The sequence below is a fragment of the Bidens hawaiensis genome, unplaced genomic scaffold (assembly GCF_021521415.1).
Source record: "Bidens hawaiensis isolate Kalapana, Puna unplaced genomic scaffold, B.hawaiensis_p1.1 tig00012943_1, whole genome shotgun sequence".
NCBI classification, from domain to species: domain Eukaryota; kingdom Viridiplantae; phylum Streptophyta; class Magnoliopsida; order Asterales; family Asteraceae; genus Bidens; species Bidens hawaiensis.
The window spans coordinates 100,290-107,121 of NW_027492079.1; the positions used below are offsets into that span (position 1 = coordinate 100,290).

General features: G+C 33.0%; 1 long non-coding RNA gene across 2 annotated transcripts; it reads left to right on the plus strand.

Annotated features, from left to right (window-relative positions):
- The first annotated feature begins 2,291 nt into the window (after window positions 1-2,291).
- LOC143542627 (uncharacterized) lies at window positions 2,292-3,990 on the plus strand. Of its 2 annotated transcripts, none has more exons than XR_013136929.1 (4): window positions 2,292-2,319; window positions 2,686-2,745; window positions 2,966-3,052; window positions 3,491-3,990. It is a non-coding gene; the product is annotated as an uncharacterized LOC143542627 (long non-coding RNA). The 2 variants fall into 2 exon arrangements; XR_013136928.1 differs by having other exon boundaries at window positions 2,693-2,745.
- Window positions 3,991-6,832: the final 2,842 nt, after the last annotated feature.

Genomic DNA, 6,832 nt, shown 5'->3' on the forward strand with positions numbered 1-6,832 from the left:
AGATAAATTTTGTGATTTTGACTACAAAAATATGCATAACTTAAATGGACGAAGGTAAGCAAATGTTTATGAACATATATGAACAAATGAGACATGTTTTCACTTCGGGTTGGATGCTTTAACTTATAAAATATATTTTTATGACTTCTTTTGTTATAACTTTGAATGGGTTGACGGGTTAAACTGATTAAACGGATTAGAGAAATCATCACAATTACTAGTGCTAAACGGGCCGTGTTCACCGGTTATCTTGTTAAATATGTACTTAATTTTGTTTTCTTTTTGAGACAGCTTCATAATAACTTCAGCTACGATTTTGCTTCATATTTCAGGTTGTTAAGTAAGAATATTATTCAAGAATTTTGTAGATTGGAGTATTATAAACGAAAACAGATTCGGTTTAGTTAACATCTGTTTAATATATATTTATGTTAAGATTTGTAGTTAAAATAATTTAAGGGTTGCGTGAACCATTTGTTTATTAATGGATCATAACCAGTTAAATGAGAAAAAAAAGGTTATTTTAAAAAGGACATATTTCAAATGGAAATTAAAACTAGGACTGCTAAATGGATAACGTTTGTGAGTTGGCAGGTTGAAACCGAAAGTTTTAAGTGAAGCCAATCACGACAGGATCCTGAAAGTCGTGTGACACTTATGAAAATGACAAATTTATTCGTGGGTTGACACGAACATGATCCATAACATCACATGTAGGAACAAGTTAGGTGAGCCAACCTGCGAACGTATCGGGTTTACTCAAGCACTACCCAATTAGCTAAACATGCTCAAGGGCTAAACGCTAAATAGACCCAAACCTGTTTACACTAATTCTAAACCCACAAGTTTCATTTTAGGTTTGTGTAATGGCAGAATATTCTCTCTTAAACTTCAAAAGTCATTTGATTAAGAAAAACATTATTTAAACAATTAAAGAATAACACTTGACCCGAGTGACCCATATCTTCAAGATAAATATTTGTTTATTTCTAGTGGAAATATAAATTAGCATGTCCTATTTTTGCCAGTAACATGGTGATAAGTCTTTGGATCAGTAATCATAGGAAGTAATTCAAAAAGGGGAATGTTGTTTAGGAAGTTTAAAGTTTTATTCGTTACAGTTTTGAAACTTAATGCAAGATGGTGTAGTTTGCAGCAAGCAGGAACTATAAAGGGTACATGTCATTTTTTGGTTACTATCAGGAACTTGAAGTGATAAAAATTGCTAATTGACCTACTCAACAAAATGTGAAATGAACACAAATCTGCAATGGGTAGTTTTATCATATTCTTAAAAATTTTGATTTCGTCTTTTTTTTAATGGTTCTTGAGGTTTAACTGAACTTATTTCCTAGACGGTTTAGTGTCTTTTTGCTGGAGAGCTGCAACAAAAAGGACTCCTGATAATGCCACTCATGCTCCGACTAACCGCCTCGATGGGTAATTCATTTTCATCCCAGTTCATACGCATATTTAGAGATGAGGTATATTTATATTTATATTTTTTATTTGGATTTATAATCATGATTAATTGCGATATGGTATTTTGAGAATGTAGACAAGGATGGTCAACCAAGTTTCATTGACTTTCTACAAGACCATGCTTGAAAATGTGATTAATTTTAAAAATTAGAAGAAAAGTAACTATTTTGCTTCATTCTCTTAATCTAAATTTTGTTTAAAAAAAATGAAAGAAAGAAAGAAAACTATATTCACTTGTTACAAACGGTCATGTTTATGATGTGTTTTGATTTAACTCATTTAATGTTTATTTGGTGGACAAACATTAAGATAACCTTTTTCTCTTTCTTATGTAAAGTGATCATTTGATAAAGGCGGGACTTCTAAGAGATCATGTTCAATCATACTCGTTAACTTAAAAAAACGTAATTATGTTTAATTTTTTTTTTATGATAATCGTCTCATGGAGTCGATGAAAAGTTGCGTATATAGATTATAATAATGTATATAGCAGCTTTTCATGAGAAGCCGTGATATTTTAGTCTCCGACCAAGTCTCCATCAATTCTCCAATCTCCGGTGCATTACACTCATTTATATGAACCGATTCCAGTGAGGAACACAAACGAATCAATTCCAATCAGCAATTAAAGCTGACCAGTTTCAACTTTTCATCCTGCCCATATAAGTAGATTTCATGTGACTGCGTGATTATCTCAACCGAATGATTTGCTGAAACCTTCAATCAATCAGGTTTCAATTGAATTGAATTGAATTGAACGGTTCTGCTACAATCATTATACCTAATCAATTGGATATGAGGCCACCGACGAAACCTAGCTTCTTCAAACGAGATCAGGTAGGGCTTTCGTAACTGTGTTTATCTTCAATCGATGCAATTTTTCTTTACTTATTCATGATTGACATTTGTTGATCTCCATAAGCCATGTGATACACGGTTTTGTCGGTTTGGGACTTGGGTTGAGTTGAACGGATTAAAAGTCATCATGGGTCTATGTTTATTGCATGCAACCCTGTACATCACTTTATTAGGAAAGAAAACTTGATTTGGTTTTGTGATCAAAGTCAACTCACTAACTATTTAATAGAAATTTGAAAACAGTGTACAGAAAATGTTTGCCGATCATCCCATCGTCGGCCCGTATTGACTCTTTATACAACATAAACTTAATTTCTTTTAACTTATAAATATTTGTTTTTATAGTCTGAAGACGAGAGGAAAATGTGTGCAACAACCATTTACTACATCAACTTCGATAGGAAGGTAAATTCCTAACTTTTTTTTATTCTATACATGAATGTTTTTCTAACAATGGTTATAATTATATTTCTTTAATCGACTTACTCAGCCAGATGTTGAACTCTTCTTTGAATCACTCTGTTGCGAGGTATGTGGCTGCCCATTTTTAAAAAGTCCAAAAAATCTACTCTTATTTGTCAATTCATTTTTTGTAACCACATGTTATAGAATTTATTATTTTTAGGTTTATCGCTTATGATACATATTTGCATTTTGTGCTTACCCGACAAGTTACGAGAGTAAACGGGCTTCACTTATTGAGGTTGATCAGGTTTGTGATTTTTATACGAGTCTAAAGGAGCTTATTATTCATACAACTTTGGTTCATTGCACATTTGGATGCACATACTATTATATTAAGTTTTGATAAAAATAGTTAGATAATATATATTGTTTATCAAAACTATAATTTTAAATATGAACATTAAGTTTTAAAAGATAAATATATAAGCAAGTAACTGAAACAATAAACGACTGAAGCCCAAGCCGAGTTCAGGTCCGAAAATATACATCAGTTGAATATGAGCTCTAGAAAATAGCTCTCTTGTCTTAAACGAGTTGAGCATAGGCTTTGGTCAACTTATTAGTCATGTACACCCACTATGTTAAACGATTGGCTCGTTCATATGACAATTATTAATATGTAAAATGACAACTTTTATTTGTTTACCTTCTGAAATTATTGCTGAGTATGATTGACTTTTTTTAGGCTGCTGACATTGACCATCTTGCTGCTGCGTTTTTTTACAACTAATAACAATCAATTCAAGATACTTATATTGTACTTCAATACTTGTACTACCTTGCACAGGTAATATAACTTTCTTTCTTTATGGCAATTACTCGAAGGGCATTTTGGGTATTATTGGGAGTGTTTGAGATGTTAACATCATTTCTGATATAATGGATTGAAAGTCTGGTGGTTTTCTTACATGATTAGCCCATATATTTTCTACAATGCATACTTTATTATGGCAGTTTAGTCATTTGAAAGTATTGCAAGAATCTAAGAAATTTTGAAACGTTCATATGGATAGAACTCGTAGGGGTGTGCAAAGAAAACAAAAAAACCAATCCGAAACTGAATAAACCGAAAAATCCAAACTGAAAACTGAACCGAAACAAAAATCGACGGTTCGGTTTTATGTTTTTGTAAAAACCAAACTAACTGCTCGATTTTGTTTTTCCGTGTAATAAAAACCGAACCGAACCGAACCAAATTTCTATATTTTTATTTTACATGATTTATAAGAATTGAATAAATAGTTAACAATTAATAAAATTAACTATGCCTAAACTCATTATTTTTGGTCAACTTTCTTTTCGGCCTAGAATTTTCAACTTCAAATGGCAACAACCGAAACCAAAACAAAAACCGAAAAACCAAAACTGATAAAAAACGAAACTGAACGGTCAAAAATCTAGAAACCTAAGTTTTGGTTTTCGCTTTGGTTTTAGCCCAAATCGCACCGAAGCACACCGTAAACACCCCTAGATGATACAGCTACAAATGTTATATATTTGTCTATATTGTGAGAATTGAAGGCGGGAATTATTGGTCTATCTGTGATAGTAAAAGCAATATTTATTTGGATTGGTATGGCCGGTAGGGGTGTAAATGAGCCAAGCCACTCATGATCTACTAGAGATCGGTTTGCTTTTCATGCCGGGTTTAAACGAGCTCAAGCCTAAAAATAAACTTGTTTAAAAAATATACACGACATTCACTAATAGATTTTGAGTAGGCTTGTGAGCCTAAAATTGCCCAATATTATATAATTCTAATTTAATGTTTTAAACGTGTATATTTATAGGGAAATCATTATTATTATATATAAATTATGTTAAAAATAACTAAATGTTAAACGGGTCGAATTCGGGCTTTTGTAAGTTAAAGAAGCTTGTGGTTAACTCGAGCCTAAAATAACCTTGTTAAATGAGCAAGCCCGAGATGCACTTATCGAGCTTGAGTACGTTCGTGAGCCTAAACCAAAAAAAATCCACAACACTATTTTTCTCTCATATGTCGCCATGTAGGTACAAGAGTTCTCAACAAATTCAACGGTCATGGATTTGCTAAATGTAGCGGGCCAGGGAAACTCGAGGTGGACCAAACGAAGAATCAATGTCGAGGTTGAACCATAACCGACCCAAGTTGCAAGATGAAAATGTGGGATGTGGTTGAGTAAACACCAAGAATACCAGACAAATCGTTAAGAGAGTACAAGGAAGAGATACAGAGCATGCATGACTGTGTGAAGTTAATAAAAATGATAAAATGGTATGGGTGTATGTTTCAAATCAATCAGAAAAAATATGTAAGAAGTACAATGCAATCATTTGAATGCATCTATTCACTTTCAGATGCAAATGTTTAGTATGCAGACAAGTTTCCTTGGCACTTGGGTATATGTTCTTTCATTACTATTGCCAATAATAAATAGTCGACACTTAGGTATATGTTCTTTAATTACTATCACCAATAACAATTTGTTAAATAATTATGCAGAAGGAACAACATGCAACTTTCATTTAATATTATTCTAAAAAGGGATTACTGTATAGAATAGTAACCAATTTTGAAAGTTGTTCTAATTAGGTCATTGATAAAAACTTTTGTTCCAGTCAGATCATTGAACTTTCATTTTTGTTTCAATCCTAGATATTTTACCTGAATAGTAGGTAATTTAGGTTTTTTAAATTTTTCAATGTTTTTACTTTGCATAAGAACTTTTAAAGGTTGTGAAAAAAAGTAAAAATGCAAAATTTAATTTTAAAATTCCGAAAATTTACAAAAAAGTTTCCGAAAATTGCAAAAATTGAAAAAAAAAAACCCGGTCAGAACGGGTTAGGGTCAACAGGTTCGGGTTAGAACGGGTCAAGGTCGGAACAGGTCAAAACGGGTTTCGGGTCAGTTTTTTTTGGACCAAAGAATCAGCGCGTTTTCAACACGTTACAACTCGTTTTAACAAAAGCTCGTTTAAGCGATTTTTTCAGTTCGTTTCAGCACCTAACAACTCGATTAAGCGATTTTTCAGTTCGTTTCAGCACCTAATAGCTCGTTTAAGCGATTTTCAGTTCGTTTCAGCACCTAACAGCCCGTTTAAGCGTTTTTTTCAGTTCGTTTCAGCACCTAACAGCCCGTTTAAGCGTTTTTTCAGTTCGTTTCAGCACCTAACAGCTCGTTTAAGCTTTTTTTCAGTTCGTTTTAGCACCTAACAGCTCGTTTAAGCGATTTTTCAGTTAGTTTCAGCACCTAACAGCTTGTTTAAGCATTTTTTCAGTTCGTTTCAGCACCTAACAACTCAATTAAGCGATTTTTCAGTTCGTTTCAGCACCTAACAACTTGTTTCAACACGTTTTGACCAAAATGGGTTGTTTTGGTTCGAGTCAAAACGGGTCCGGGTCGGAATGGGTCTAGGTCGGAAAGGTCAAAACGGGTTTCGGGTCCCCATTTTGGTCAAAACGTGCTGAAACAAGCTGTTAAGTGCTGCAACGATCTGAAAAAACGCTTAAACGAGCTGTTAGGTGCTGAAACAAACTGAAAAATCGCTTAAACGAGCTGTTAAGTGCCGAAACGAACTGAAAAAACGCTTAAATGAGCTGTTAGGTGCTGAAACGAACTGAAAAAACGCTTAAACGGGCTGTTAGGTGCTGAAACGAACTGAAAAAACGCTTAAACGGGCTGTTAGGTGCTTAAACGAACTGAAAAATCGCTTAAACGAGCTGTTAGGTGCTGAAACAAACTGAAAAATCGCTTAAACGAGCTGTTAGGTGCTGAAACGAACTAAAAAAACGTTTTGCAACCCGTTTTGAGCATTTTTTATTTATTTTTTCAATTTTTGCAATTTATTGCAATTTTTAGAACTTTTTTTTTTGCAAATTTTTGTAATTTTAAAATTATATTTCTTATTTTTACAATTTTCGAAACCTTTAATAGTTATTATGCAAAGTAAAAACATTGAAAAATTTAAAAAAAACCTAGATTACTTGTTATTCAGGTAAAATATCTAGGATTGAAACAAAATGAAAGTTTAATGACCTGATTGGA